Raw genomic sequence first — 16,524 nt, forward strand, 5'->3', positions numbered from 1 at the left:
AATACGCATAGCTGAATACAAGAGACCAGGAAGTCTCTTTGCATCTTGTTTGCCTCCCACAACTGCTCAGAGAAGGTTTGCGGAGGAACTGTGTCTGAGTTTTTTAATTGACTTAATACTAGAGGATTACTCTTAAAATTTCAAGAAATTAAAGTCTTCCTAAAGTTTCCTGGAACTCTGCTTCTGCATGTAGTTTTGTTTCCATGATTCGTAGCCACAGGCTGGGACTTTCCTGGCGGTCCAGTTGTTAAGACTCTGCGCTTCCACTGCAAGGGGCATGGGTTCGCTCCCTGGTCGGGGAACTAAGATTCCCGCATGCTACACAGCACAGCAAAAAAGAAAAAAGAAATTTCCATAGACACAGGCTGACTGATCCCTTTGAGACTGAATATTCTTAGAGATAATTCTGGGTCGCCCTTCCGTGTACAGGTAAGGAGGTGTAGACCCAGGTTGATGAAGTGACTTGTTCTGATCTGACGTTCTCCTCCTCTGATAATTCTTTAAAGGCTTTTGGAAAGGAAACCATGACTGTAAAATACTGTAGAAAGTCACCCGGTAAAAACTGGAGAGGTTTTTTGTTTTTTTAGAAAGAGTTACAGGGATCTCCTTTGTTCAAGGAAAGCAGAAACCGGTGCGGAAAGTCTTTGGAAGTTTGTGAACTACTTTTTGTCACAAAGTAGCCGTCTATGAAGGCAGTCTTCTGTAGATGTGGCTTCTGTGATAACCCACAAAATACAGTGGTCAAAGGGCGGCTGGCGTGCTCTGGAGAAGCAGATGAAGAGTAGCCCGTCCGTTCTGAGGACGACGTGGGGAGAGCCCTTAGCCACCTGGAAACGTTTCATCCTGAGCATCAGGATTTGGTGGGGAAACAGATTTGGCTTTCATCTCATCCTTTATTGCTGCTTCTCGTTGCTTGCATGGTGTTTGGTTACCTGCCATCTATATAAATGCTCTCCTTTGCTTCTGATTTTGTACTGAAAAGCAGAAAATAAAACTAGCCTGATAACAAGATTGAGAAACTCCGTAACTTTGGGAGGGAAGGCAAAAAAGGAATTCTTTATTGGTTACTTAAATTTTTAAAAATGTTTTACACCTTTGTTGAGATATATTTGAGATCGCATAAAATTCACCCATTTCGAGTATACAGTTCAGTGGGTTCTCGTGCATTCAGAGTTGCATGACCGTCAACAAGTCTCGTCACAGAACATTTTCAACACCCCAGAAAGAAACTCCACACCCATCAGCAGTCCCTCTCCATATTCCCCTTCCCCCCAACCCCTAAGTACCACTAATCTAATTTCTGCCTCTGTGGATTTGCCTGTGTTGGACATGCCACATAAACGGCATCATAAGAAGAGCTAACACCTGTCCTTCTCAAACGCTTCCAAAATATAGCAGAGGGAGGAACACTCCCAAACTCATTCTACGAGACCACCATCACCCTGATACCAAAACCAGACAAAGATGTCACAAAGAAAGAAAACTACAGGCCAATATCACTGATGAACATAGATACAAAAATCCTCAACAAAATACTAGCAGACAGAATCCAACAGCACATTAAAAGGATCATATACCATGATCAAGTGGGGTTTATCCTAGGAATGCAAGGATTCTTCAATATATGCAAATCAATCAGTGTGATAAACCATGTTAACAGATTGAAGGAGAAAAACCATATGATCATCTCAATAGATGCAGAGAAAACTTTCGACAAAATTCAACACCCATTTATGATAAAAACCCTCCAGAAAGTAGGCATAGAGGGAACTTTCCTCAACATAATAAAGGCCATATATGACAAACCCACAGCCAACATCGTCCTCAGTGGTGAAAAACTGAAACCCACTAATATCAGGAGCAAGACAAGGTTGTTGCCCACTCTCACCACTCTTATTCGACATAGTTTTGGAAGTTTTAGCCACAGCAATCAGAGAAGAAAAAGAAATAAAAGGAATCCAAATCGGAAAAGAAGAAGTAAAGCTGTCACTGTTTGCAGATGACATGATACTATACACAGAGAATCCTAAAGATGCTACCAGAAAACTACTAGAGCTAATCAATGAATTTGGTAAAGTAGCAGGATACAAAATTAATGCACAGAAATCTCTTGCATTCCTATACACTAATGATGAAAAATCTGAAAGTGAAATTAAGAAAACACTCCCATTTACCATTGCAACAAAAAGAATAAAATATCTAGGAATAAACCTACCTAAGGAGACAGAAGACCTGTATGCAGAAAATTATAAGACACTGATGAAGGAAATTAAAGATGATACAAACAGATGGAGAGATATACCATGTTCCTGGATTGGAAGAATCGACATTGTGAAAATGACTCTACTACCCAAAGCAATCTACAGATTCAATGCAATCCCTATCAAGCTACCACTGGCATTTTTCACAGAACTAGAACAAAAAATTTCACAATTTGTATGGAAACACAAAAGACCCCAAATAGCCAAAGCAATCTTGAGAAAGAAAAACGGAGCTGGAGGAATCAGGCTCCCTGATTTCAGAGTATACTACAAAGCTACGGTAATCAAGACAGTATAGTACTGGCACAAAAACAGAAATATAGATCAATGGAGCAGGATAGAAAGCTCAGAGATAAACCCATGCACATATGGTCACCTTATCTTTGATAAAGGAGGCAAGAATATACAGTGGAGAAGAGATAGCCTCTTCAATAAGTGGAGCTGGGAAAACTGGACAGCTACATGTAAAAGAATGAAATTAGAACACTCCCTAACACTGTACATAAAAATAAACTGAAAATGGATTAAAGACCTAAATGTAAGGCCAGACACTATCAAACTCTTAGAGGAAAACATAGGCAGAACACTCTATGACATAAATCATAGCAAGATCCTTTTTGACCCACCCCCTAGAGAAACAGAAATAAAAACAAAAGGAAACAAATGGGCCCTAATGAAACTTAAAAGCTTTTGCATAACAAAGGAAACCATAAACAAGACCAAAAGACAACCCTCAGAATGGGAGAAAATATTTGCAAATGAATCAGCTGACAAAGGATTAATCTCCAAAATTTACAAGCAACTCATGCAGCTCAATAACGAAAAAACAAACAACCCAATCCAAAAATGGGCAGAAGACCTAAATAGACATTTCTCCAAAGAAGATATACAGATTGCCAGCAAACACATGAAAGAATGCTCAACATCATTAATCATTAGAGAAATGCAAATCAAAACTACAGTGAGGTATCATCTGACGCTGGTCAGAATGGCCATCATCAAAAAATCTACAAACAATAAATGCTGGAGAGGGTGTGGAGAAAAGGGAACCCTCTTGCACTGTTGGTGGGAATGTAAATTGGTACAGCCACTATGGAGAACAGTATGGAGGTTTCATAAAAAACTAAAAATAGAACTACCATACAACCCAGCAATCCCACTACTTGGCATATACCCTGAGAAAACCATAATTCACAAAGAGTCATGTACCAAAATGTTCATTGCAGCTCTGTTTACAATAGCCAGGACATGGAAGCAACCTAAGTGTCCATCAACAGATGAATGGATAAAGAAGACACGGCACATATATACAATGGAATATTACTCAGCCATAAAAAGGAATGAAATTGAGTTATTTGTAGTGAGGTGGATGGGCCTAGAGACTGTCATACAGAGTGAAGTAAGTCAGAAAGAGAAAAACAAATACCGTATGCTAACATATATATATGGAATCTAAAAAAATGGTCATGAAGAACGTAGGGGCAAGACGGGAATAAAGACACAGACCTACTAGAGAATGGATTTGAGGACATGGGGAGGGGGAAGGGTAAGCTGGGACAAAGTGAGAGAGTGGCATGGGCATATATACACTACCAAACATAAACTAGATAGCTAGTGGGAAGCAGCCGCATAGCACAGGGAGATCAGCTCGGTGCTTTGTGACCACCTAGAGGGGTGGGATAGGGAGGGTGGGAGGGAGGGAGATTCAAGACGGAAGAGAGATGGGGACATATGTATATGGATAGCTGATTCACTTTGTTTTACAGCAGAAACTTAACACACCATTGTAAAGCAATTATACTCCAATAAAGATGTTAAAAAAACCCAACGGCATCATATAACACGTGGTCTTTTGCATCTGGCTTCTTTCAACATTATGTTTTCAGGGTTCATCTACATTGTAGCGTGCGTGTCAGTACTGCCTGCCTCTCTGTGCCTGGTAATATTCCCATGTATGGCTGAGCCACATTTCATTTATCCATTCATCCGCCGACTGTTTCCAGTTTTGGGCTCTCATGAATAACGCCGCTAGGAGAAGAAGGTGTTTTTTAACGTGTAATTTGAGCAAGTGGTTCCGTGTTATTAACACGCCCTGGGGTGGGGGGTGTGACAGGCCTGCCCTCCGCTGCAGCTCTAGTTCCAGTCTCTGAAATGCATTGAGGATTCTGTCTGAGGATTCTGTCTTCCTTTGTGTTTTCTGCTCCCCACTCTCCCTCCTGTAACCCCTTTCCTGTCTGCCATCCCCACTCCCCCCACCCCACCCCCCAGTCACACGTGCAAGCCCCAGACCTGTTTTTTCTGTTGTGATTAAACCATCACCTGAAGCCGCCTCTAGGAGCCTCTGATCTGAGCCCCCTAGTGGCATTAACGTGGCCCTCGTGCTGTTAACTTCAGCCTCACAGATTTTCCCCCACTGAGAACAGGTTTGCTGGGCACTGAGGGTCTGTGACTTTTATCTCAATTAGGCCGTTAAAAAACTGAAACATGGTTTAGATAAATAAATAACTCCTCCTTCCCTTCCTCCCCACTCTGAGCTTGGAGCTGGCGAGCTGACTTGGGAGAAGGTCACAGGATGGGGGCTGGGGGATGAGGAGAGAGGACAAGGTAATGGTGCCTGACGCGGATCTGTAATTACATGTGGACAGAGCTCTACACTGAACGTGTCTGGTCCCTCCTTTGCTCCAAGGCGTTCCTGTTTTCTGGCTGGTGTGACGGGTGGGGCAGAGTGGAAGGTGGACCAAGGTTGCAGTAGCTTTGTCTGACTCTCTAGGTCTGTGACGTCCTCCTTCAAGCACACTCCTCTTCCCCAGTGTCTCCCCATCTCTTCCCTCCGCCCCTTTCCATGACTGTCTCCCTGTGTTTCCACCTTGTTGCTTTTCTGTGGTCCCTCTGTTTATCTTTCACCCTCTACCTGTCTCCTCCTTTTGTCTCCTTCCAAACCTTCCGGCATCCCCTATGCTGCGGTTGGCGCATGGTTTGGGGGATCGCCCCCCAATGCGGGCGGTAGCCAACTTGTCAAACTGCTTTGTGAAACGAAAAATGTAGAAATCTTTCATTTACTTGGCCTCTGAGGCTTCGCTGGGGTGGCGCGCAATTGCAGGTCTGTCAGCTACACCCCACGCTGGTCGTTGTTTCATATTCTTAGCTATAAAAGTGGGGATACAAATGGTACCTACTTCATAAGGCCGTAGTGAGGATCCAGCAGGAAATGGATGCGAAGCCCTGAACACAGTGATTGAATCTCAGCAGATGCTCAATGAATGAAATCTCTTAAATGAAATCGTTTATTATAAAAGTTTTTAGTCCTGGGTAAAAATGGACCAGAATAACGAGCCCCCACGCGTATACATCACCCAGATTTGATATGTTTCAATATTTTGTGTACCTGCTTTGTCCATCCCCTCTTTTTGTGGTTGCCTGAATATTTTAAAGCAATTAGCAAACCCCTCATAGCATTTCAGCCCTATGTGCATCTCTAAAAAAATCTGAATGTTTTCTCATACAACCTTAATACCTTTATCCCAGCCAATGAAAATGATGATTCTTACTTGAATCCTGAGTCCATATTCAGGTTTTTCTGATTAACTTAAAAATGTCCTTTTACTCTTGTGTTTTTTGAATCAGGATCCAACTATTGTTCTTGTATTGTAATTGGTAATAACATCCCATTAATCTAGAACAGTCCCCCACCCCACCCCCACCCCCAGGTAACTGACGTATTGAAGAAACTGGGCCGGCTGTATTGTAGAGTGTTCCACATTCTGGATTTCTCTGTTTGCTTTCTCGTGGTGTCATTTAAATTGCACTTCTGCTTCCTAAATTTCCCGTGAACTGAAAGCCAGCTCCAACAACTGGATTAGCATGTTAGGTTCGGACATTGTAGCAAGAGGCACGTGACACGTAGGTGCCGCTCTGCCGTCACTTCTCTAAAGTGGGTTCAGGTGCGGTCAGCTCCCCGGCTCCTCATTCAGCTGTCATCTGCCATTCGTTTCATTTTCACTGATGATCTCTGCATAAATCGATTATTTTATTAGGAAGTTACGAAGCGGTGAGTTTGCTAATCATGCCATTCCTTCCACGGTGACTGCTTTTACTCATCCACTTGAGCTATATATTTGCCTGTAAAGACAGTCAGGTGCGGTTGGCAGATTTCTACGTCTCCCATGACTTTTATAAATTTATTTATTTATTTATTTATTTTTGGCTGTGTTGGGTCTTTGTTTCTGTGCGAGGGCTTTCTCCAGTTGCGGCGAGCGGGGGCGCCTCTTCATCGCGGTGCGCGGCCTCTCTTGTTGCGGAGCACAGGCTCCAGACGCGCAGGCTCAGTAGTTGTGGCTCACGGGCCTAGTTGCTCCGCGGCATGTGGGATCTTCCCAGACCAGGGCTCGAACCCATGTCCCCTGCATTGGCAGGCAGATTCTCAACCACTGTGCCACCAGGGAAGCCCCTCCCATGACTTTTAAAAGCCTCCAGGTGTTACTCCCAGGGGTAACCCGCAGAAAGAGATTTTGCAGATATAATTAAGGTTGTGTTCTGGGTGGGCTGAATTTGCTCACACCAGCCCTTTAAAAGCAGAGAATGTCCTCAGGCCGGCAGCAGAAGTCATAGAGATTGAAGCAGGAGAAAGCTGGGACACACCCTTGCCGACTTTGCAGGTGGAGGGGGCCCCATGAGAAGGATTGTGAGTGTTGTCTAGGAGCTGAGGGTGACCCCTCCTCCTTGGCAGGCAGCAAGGGAACAGGGACCTCAGTCCTACAGCCATCGGAACTGCATTCTGCCAACAACATGAATGAGTTTGGGAGCAGATTCCTCCCTGGAGCCTCTAGATAGATAAGAACCCAGGTTGCCAGCACCTTGATTCTGGCTTTATGAGCCCCTAAGTAAGCAGAAAACCCAGCAGAGCCTAGTTCTGACCTCCAGAGCTAGGAGGTGTTTATTAGTGGTGTTTTTAAGTCACTGAGTTTGTGGATATTTGTTACACAGCAATAGAAGACTAATAGAGCAGGATCAATGCTTAACTTCTTTGTTTTTAATTGCCGGTTTCCAGAATAAAAAAGGTTAAGTAAATGACAGCTGTCTTTATCTTCCTCATCCTTACATAGAAATCATACCTCTTAAGGGACATCAATTAAGTTGATTCCTAATTTGCTGTCAGTAAAACTCATTTAGATATTGACAAATGTCCTGGGTTTGGCTCATTGAAAGAATGGTTTTAAAGGGATACTGGTTATCAAATAGACAGTAAAATCAATTTGTCGGTTAAAATCAATTTGTATAGTTAAGATGTTTTGCTACCATTTTCTTCTGTGATATACTGAAATAATTTCATCATATGCAAGTGGGGCACATAACATTTGATAAATTCCATCTGTCTGTTGATAGTCTACTCACTTCTCTTGACTGCATACCCTCTCCTGTTAGAGAAGGATGTTTCCGATTATAAGGAGACTCCAAAATAGATGCTTAATTCATAAAGTGTGCAAATGTTACTCTCATATATAAAGAACATCATAGTTAAAGTAGTATGACGTCACATCATTATTGCCACGGAAGACATTTCATTTTCTCACACTGACTTCAGAGCTTAATCCAGAGTCTGAATATTAATCTTTTTGAATTCGTGTGAAAATTGGTGTCTTTGAAACATGGTTTTGATCAAAACAAAATTTTGCAACTTTTACTCTTTTAAAAACAGCTTTATCGAGGCATGATATTACATGTTATAAAATTCACTCATTATGAGTGTATAATTTGATGAGTTTTAGTAAACTCTGAGTTGTGCAGCCAGCACCACAGTCTAATTTTAAAACATTTCCATGTCTCAAAGAGACACCCTGTGCCCACTTGTAGTCACTTCCTGCTCCCATCCCCAGGCAACCAATAATCTGCCTTTTCTGAACATTTCTAATGAGTGGAATCTTACAGGCTGTAGACTGTTAGTCTTTTGCATATAGCTTCTTTCATTTAACATCAGGTTTTGGAGGTTGATCCACATTGTGTGTTCCTCGTTCTGGTCTGGTCTGGTCTCTCGTTCCCTTTTGTTGCTGAATAATATCCCATTATATGGATAGACCACATTTTGTTTATCCCTTCGCCAGTTGATGGACATTTGAATTATTCCCACTTTTGGTCTATTACAAACGATGCTGCTGTGTTCACATTCACGTACAAGTGTGGATGTATGTTTTCATTTCTCCTGGGTGTGCAACTAGGAGTGGAATTGCTGGGCTGTACGGTGAATTCATGTTTAACTTTTTAAGGAATCACTAATTGCTTTCTAAATTATACTGTATTTACATTCTCACCATCATTTTATGAGAGTTCCAGTTTTTTTGTTTGAAGAAAAAAACGTTTTCTTTCCCCATTGGATTGTCTTGGCATCTTTGTTGAAAATTAATTGACCATAAATTTAAGGACTTATTTCTGGACTCTCAGTTTTGTCCTGTTGATGTATATGTCTGTTCTTATGCTGGTTCCACACTGTCTTGATTACTGTAGCTTTATAGTAAGTTTTGAAATCGGGAAATAAAAATCTTCTCACTTCATTCTTTTTTTTTTTTTCAAAATTGTTTTTGGCTCTTCTGGATCCTTTGCATTTCCATGTGAATTTTAGCATCAGTTTTTCAATTTCTGCCCAAAAAACCCCACAAAAAACCTACTCAGATTTTGGTAGGGATTTTGTCGAATCTCTAGATTTGGAGACAACTGTCATTTTAACAACATTAAGTCTTCCAATCCATGAATGAAATGTCTCTATAGTTGTTTACGTCGTCCCTAATTTCTCTCAGCAGTGCTTTGTAGTTTTCAGTCTTAAATGTCTTCTTAAATTTATTCACAATTATTTTAATGTTTTTGATGCTATTATGGATGAAATTGTTTCTTTAATTTCATTTTTGGTTGTTCATTGCTAGTACACGGAAATAGAATTGGTTTTTGTATGGTGATCTTGTATCCTACAATCTTGCTGAACTAATTTATTAGTTCTAGTAGATTTGTGTATGTGTGTATGTGTGTGAGTTCTTTAGGATTTTCTACATGTAAGATCCTGTCTCTGAAAAGAAACAAATTTACTCCTTTCTTTCCAGTCTGGTGCCTTTTCTTTTCAATTTTTACTTTTCACTTTGATTTCTTAAATATTTATTAATGTTGGTCTCAAACATATTTAGCATGATTTCAAAGAACATTCGGGTTGGAAGAATGTATAAATTATATTTGGCATTTGGGGCTAAGGCATAAGAAATATACTTGCCATGGACTTTGCAAAAAATATGTTTCATTATAAAAAGGATACATTGGAAAGACAGAAATTGCTGCCTTACAAAGTTCTTTTTAAAGGATTTTCTGAGCAGGCCTGTAGAAAGAAAGATGGACACAGACATGACGTAGAGACCTCTTTTTTAAATTTGGTAATTATATTCAAAATACAGGACCACAGAAGTACTGAAAAAATAATAAGCGACACAGAAGAAAACATTTTAGGATTACTTTTTTGTCAGTTTTCAAGGAACAAAGTTTCCAACCTATTTTATGATTATAAAATTATTGCTTGAAGTGCTTTGTGCTTCAAAACATGGTAGATGGCTAAAATCTGCAAATACTTACCACTGTGCAACTTCTGACTTGAAGACCAGAGTTAAACGATAGCACATCGAGCCCTTTTGCATGTGGTCATAGAGAGGGAACCCTTAACCCGGGAACCCCCCTTCAGGCTTTGTTTTCTCTTTTGTTTCCACCTTTGTTTGGAAGAGTTTGTTTGTGTCCCCACGCAGGGCCTTCCCCAGACAAACAGCCTCCCTGATTGACAGTCACAGACGGCCCCACCCTGTCTGATGTGTAAAACTTCCTCCAGCTGAGAGCCACCAGCCCCCAAAGAGAAGAAAACCCGGGGCCCCATTCAACTCCGCATCAATTATCCATGCCTTTGTGGAGACTTCTAAGTGAGGGAAAGAGTTAAAGGTCCATTTAAACTTTCAAACAGCAGAGGTAAACACTTGACTAAGCACAGCTAATTGGATTTTCAATTGAAGAGGCCAGGCAGCCGCAGGCAACGGGTGGTGAGGAACCCACAGAAATGATGGACACAGATTTTGCACACTTTCAACTTGCGTCTCTAAACAGAAATGCCGCCAGGAGAGGAAAGACACTGAAGAAGAGGGAAAGGCTGTTAGTCCAAACCCCACTGGCAGGCAGTCCTTTGGGCTGACTCCTTATCTGTGTTGGCTCCCACAAGCCTGGGTATTGGCGCCCCGGGTTGGAGACGCCACCTGCCCTGCCACGCAGCCTCTGCGGCTCTGCAGACTGGGGACATCTGAGAAAATTGTGGCAGCTTTCAAAGAGAGTAGAAAGGCTTAAACCAGTCCTATGAGAAATATAGTTGTCGTCTTTTGTTTGTTTGTTTTAAACCAATTTATTTGGGCTGGTTTTCCTTTTACAAGACATCATTCAGGTTCTACGATCAGCCATGATTATCTCTTCCCAGAAAAATTCAGAAGAGCCACACTTTTACTGGAATGGCACAATCCTTTAACATCTGCTAATCACTGGAACTGTAGGCACCCTGGCATGTGACCACCAAACCCCTGATCTGCAGGCTGGCAACTCTCTCTCTGATCTTTTAGGTGGTTGCTATTGAATTTTCCCTGAGCTCTTCTGAGCCCGTGATTGATGGGAATTACTATTGGTTTAAGACAGTGATGGCCACCTGTGTACTAAACTAGTGTTTTCTGTGCTAGTTAAAATAATGTGACCAAGTTTGCCCATTCCCCAAAAAGCAGAGCCTGAGTAGGGGGTAGGCACTTCACAACTGCTGTTTTCTGTCTGTCACCAGGAAAAGTTAGTGGGGAAATGAGCATGCATCTGGGGTTTTTTTTAATTGAAGTATAGTTGATAGGATGTTGTGTTAGTTTCAGGTGTACAGCGAAGTGACTCAGTTATACATATATATATATTCTTTTTCAGATTCTTTTCCATTATAGGTTATTACAAGATATTGAATGTAGTTCCCTATGCTATACAGTAGATCCTTGTTGTTTATCTATTTTATATATAATGGTGTGTATCTGTTAACCCCAAACTCCTAATTTATCCCTCCCCCCCTTTCTCCTTTGGTAACCATAAGTTTGTTTTCTATGTCTGTGAGTCTGTTTCTGTTTTGTAAATCAGTTCATTTGTATCATTTTTTTAGATTTCACATATAAGTGATATCATATAATATTTGTCTCTCTCTGACTCACTTCACTTAGTATGATAATCTCTAGGTCCATCCATGTTGCTGCAAATAGCATTATCTCATTCTTTTTTATGGCTGCATAATATACCATTGTGTATATATTGATATATACCACATCATCTTTATCCATTCATCTGTGGACGGACATTTAGGCTGCTTCCATGTCTTGGCTATTGTAAATAGCGCTGGAGTTTGTTTTTTTTTTAACATATAAACTATACAATTCCTAGTTAATATATCATGATACTAGAATCCAGAATTTGGGGGCAGTGCACAAAGATCTTTCTGTAGCAGGTCTCTGCTTTATTTATGTGCTTTGTTGAATGAGACATTGAGAATCTAATATATTTTAAGTGCTCCATTGGAAATGTCTTATTAAACAAAAAGGCACAGAGGGGAGACTAGCGTCAGGCCACAGAGGACTTTCTACCTGCCACCAGCTCACTCTGCAAAAGGATGGATGTGAAACCCACAGACCTCTGGCATGCCAGTATCAGACAGCTGTAAGGAGAGTTTACTCCTGCCCAGAAGTCTCCGAAATTCTTGGAAGGGGCTACTGGTGATGTTTCAGAGCCATGAGTTTAGATCCCACGGCAAGTGTGGGGAAACCACTCTTAGCCAAAAAGAAAGTCTAGCCAGTCAGCCAACATCTGCAACTGACTCAACTTTGTAGCCGTCTCGTTGCCTGGATCCACATAATTAAGGGAAAATACTACATGCTGTAGCAATATTAGCAAAGCCGGGGTCTTAATATATATTCCTGGAGAGTTCTAAGGACCTAGGAAACATGACCTCTACTGGAAAAGTTGACCATCAGCTTTTTGAGCTGACAGTAGAGGGATGATTGGGCGGTTTTAGGATTTTAGGAGCCCCAAACGCCTGAAATTCCAGGTGGCAGTGCACTGTCATAATATCCCCTGGTATTTCCTCTTTGGGAAATACCTTTTCTGAGGGTTTTATACATTATCATTGATTTATTTTAGTATTCCTACTTCTAGTCAAAGTCAAGATCAGGAAATGTAGAGATACGCTATGAGGTGGTTCTCGGGCTTTGTTTGAAATCTACTAAAAATTCAGTCATTCATTCAGTAAATTTCACTGTGTACCATGCATCCGTGAATAGTACTGCTATGGGTGCCCCTATCGAGCTAACATTCTTTGTTTAATATATTTATTTAATTATTTATTTGACTGTGCCGGGTCTTAGTTGTGGCGTGCGGGATCTTTTAGTTGCAGCATGCGAACTCTTAGTTGCAGCATGTGGGATCTAGTTCTCTGACCAGGGATCGAACCCGGGCCCCCCCTGCAGTCCCTGGAGCTAAGATTCTATGGGGGGAGACAGACCATCGAATACACACTGTCCGCACACTAGTAAACGTGGAGAATTGTAGAGGCCAGAGCAGTGTGTGCGGCAGTTTCAAATAGGGTGTTTGGAGAAGGCGCCACTTCTAAAGGGACGGTTGAACAGCGTCCTGGGGAGGCGTGAGGGCTGAGCCCCTGTGTACTGGGGGGAAGTGGGTACAGGCAGAGGGCTCAGCAGGACAGAGACCCTAAGACTGGAACCACGTGGTGGAGGAACAGCAAGGAGGCTGCAGCCAAGGGGCTGAGTGCGAGGGACCGCGAGACAGGTGGGGGGTGGTTGGCGAGGCTTTTTAGGCAGTCACGAGGCTCTCCGCTTTTACTGGTCATGGGATGGGACACAGGAAAGTTTGAGCACTGGGGCGGCACACCCTGACTCGAGTGCTCATGCAGCATTGTCTAGGTGCTGTGGAAGCAAGAAGCAGGAGATGCTGCAGCGCGTCAGCAAGAGATGGTCCCGGCTTTGGGACCAGCGGCCAACAGTGGAGGTGGTGAGAAGTCATCTGAAGATGGGAGGATAGATTTGCAATGAGTTGTGTGTGGTACAAAAGCGGGTGGGAGGCACAGAGGCTTGCAGGGTACCATGTGGTTGGGTTCAGTTGGAGCCAGAAGGTGAAAGAAAGGCTCAGACAAGAGCCTGAGGGTGTAGGGCGATGACTGTGTTCACGCATCTCGGAATTAAGGTAACTTGCTTGCTTTGCACAGTGGGCCATCTGCTGAAGAGTATTGTCACACCTCCTCTGTGTTCTACATGATGCTTTTAGGTCAGCCTTAAAGTTCGGAGCTTTGTCCCAACTCCGCTCGCTGATGAACAGAGAAGATTCTTGTGATTTGGTTTCCAAAAGAAATCCCAGAAAAGTGTGGAGGTGGGGGCTGAGAGAATCGCTTTAGTCCCTCAAAGAGACTGTTTATAACAGTAGAACACAGTGAGAGCAGCTAGGACAGCTTCTTCAAGAAGCAAATATTCTTTCTTCCCTTGTAAGATGCACTTACTCTCCAAAGAAATCTTTTTTTTTTTCTTACTGGAAATATTTTACTGCTTTGATTTTTGTTTTTTAAATTCATTGTCTTCAAAGTTTGCTCTTTCAGAATTGATTTGCTTACCATATAATCTATGACTATTTCAGAAGATTGAAATTAGGTTTGTTTTGTGGCTTCTACTTTTAAACCAAGAAGTGGGTTCAAAATTGGTGATGGAAAAGAACTTCAAATGGGATAGCTTACTGGGAACATTGATTTGGGCCCTTTTCTTCTACTGTTACTTTTTAGCTTACCTCTTTCAGAATATTAGCTTATCTCTTTCAGAATATGCCTGATTTCCTTCTCTTGAGATACCACATATTGTTACTTAATTTTTCTTTGTTTCTGATAAATATGCTGTAGGCTTTTGTTCTTTTAAAAAGCAATTTTATTGAGGTATAAAACACAATAAAATACATCCAACTTAAGTACAGAGTTTGAGTTTTGACAAAAGGGTACACCCGCGTACCTGTTATCACAATCCATATATGGACCATTTCCATCACTTTAAAAAGTGTACTCTTGCCCATTTCTAAACAGCTCATCCCAGCCCCAGGCAACCACTGATCTGCTTCCAGTCACAGTAGATTATATTTGCCTTTTCTCGAACATCCTATCAGTAGAATCAAATCCTGTGCTTGTGTCTGGCCCCTTTGCCTCAGCACGATGTTCTTCCTTGAGGTTCATTTATCCTGTTGCTTGTGTCGGGATTTTTGTTTCTTTTATTGCTGAATAGTGTTCCAGTGTATGGGCTTATTAACACACTTCACTTTTCATGCACATCGGGTTGTTTCCAGTTCAGGGAAATTACGAGTAAAGCTGCTTTGGATATTTTTCATCAAGTCTTGTGAACAGACTCTGTCATTTCTCTTTGGTAAGTGCCTAGGAGAGGCATTGTTGCATCTCCTGTGATAGGTACACACAGATCTTTTTGGTTTTTTGGGCGTACCATGCAGCTTGCGGGATCTTAGTTCCCTGACCAGAGATCGAACCTGTGCCCCCTGCAGTGGAAGCATGGACCCCTAACCACTTACCGCCAGGGAATTCCCAGTACACACGCATTACGATTGTTATGTCATCTTGATGAATCTACCACTTTTATCATGATGAGAAGTCCATTCTGGTAATAATATATTTGTTCTGACGTCTACTTCGTATAATATTATTATAATCACTCGAGCTTTCTTGATATTAGTGTTTGCATGGTATGTCTGTTCTCTGATCTCTGCCTTGTAATTAGACTATTTAGACCATTTACACTTAAATAATTACCAGTTTAGTTGGATTTAAATCTCGCATGTATTATTTGTTTCCTTGTTGCTTTTTTCTTTTCCAGTCTTCTTTTGGATTGGGTATATCCTAGTAAGTTGTCATCACCACTGGTTTATAATAGCTATATAGCTCTTCATTTCATTTATTTTTCTGGTGTTTCCAGGCACCTCATGTTCCGTGAACTACTGGTGCCTTTGCCTCGGCAGGACCACCATGGTCTGCTTGGGTCCCCCTCCCAGCACCACATTTCAGAAAGTACCTCCAGGCCAAGAGCTGACCCAGCCTGGGGTCCTCCTAGTTTGCTTCCCTTCTTTCAGGGACTGTAGCCCCTTCTGTGTCTGAAAACAGTTACTTCATATATCTTGTCCAGTTTTTTGGTTGTTATTGTGGGAACTTAAGTCCGGCTCTGGTTACCATATTATGTTCTGAAGTGTAATTTTATTTTTGAAGTAAAGTATTTGGTTCTTGGCAGGAGAATGTGTTAAATATGTGAAATTGGGACTACCTGTAAAACCCTAGATGCATAACACCATTGTTATAACTTCACAAAGTGACGTAAAGATGGTGATGGTCAGTTTCTGGCTTACGCATAGCAGCACGTGTAAACCTCAGAAGCAGAAGCTTTGAAAAGGTCTGTATCAGTACCGTTTGAATGGTAACAGCCCATAATCAAGCCCTTAGGTACTCAGTGTTCTACATACAGTTCCTTTTTTAAAAAAATCATCTTATGTGTGTGTTTTTAAAAAAAAATTTTATTTATTTACCTACTTTTGGCTGCATTGAGTCTTCGTTGCTGTGCCCGGGCTTTCTCTAGTTGCAGCGAGCGGGGGCTGCTTTTCGTTGTGGTGCGCGGGCTTCTCATAGTGGTGGCTTCTCTTGTTGCAGAGCACAGTCTGTAGGCGCGCGGGCTTCAGTAGTTGTAGCGCGTGGGCTTCAGTAGTTGTGGCTCGCGGGCTCTAGAGCACAGGCTCAGTAGTTGTGGTGCATGGGCTTAGTTGCTTTGCAGCATGTGGGATCTTCCCGGACCAGGGTTCGAACCCGTGTCCCCTGCATTGGGAGGCAGATTCTTAAGCACTCCACCACCAGGGAAATCCCCTACAGATCTTTTTTTTTTTTTTTGCGGTACGCGGGCCTCTCACTGTTGTGGCCTCTCCTGTTGCGGAGCACAGGCTCCGGGCGCACAGGCTCAGCGGCCATGGCTCATGGGCCTAGCCGCTCCGCGGCATGTGGGATCTTCCCGGACCGGGGCATGAACCCGTGTCCTCTGCATCGGCAGGCGGACTCTCAACCACTGCACCACCAGGGAAGCCCCCCGCTACAGATCTTATTTAGTCTTCAAAATGACCCCATGCCGAGGTTGGCATCAGCCCCATTTTACAGGTG

General features: G+C 42.3%; 1 protein-coding gene across 3 annotated transcripts in view; it reads left to right on the forward strand.

Moving 5' to 3' along the window:
* GRK3 (G protein-coupled receptor kinase 3) overlaps positions 1-16,524 on the forward strand; it is a 121,721-nt gene that overhangs the window by 24,388 nt on the left and 80,809 nt on the right. The window lies entirely within an intron of this gene.

This window comes from Delphinus delphis, chromosome 13 (genome assembly GCF_949987515.2).
Source record: "Delphinus delphis chromosome 13, mDelDel1.2, whole genome shotgun sequence".
In the NCBI taxonomy this organism is placed as follows: Eukaryota; Metazoa; Chordata; class Mammalia; order Artiodactyla; family Delphinidae; genus Delphinus; species Delphinus delphis.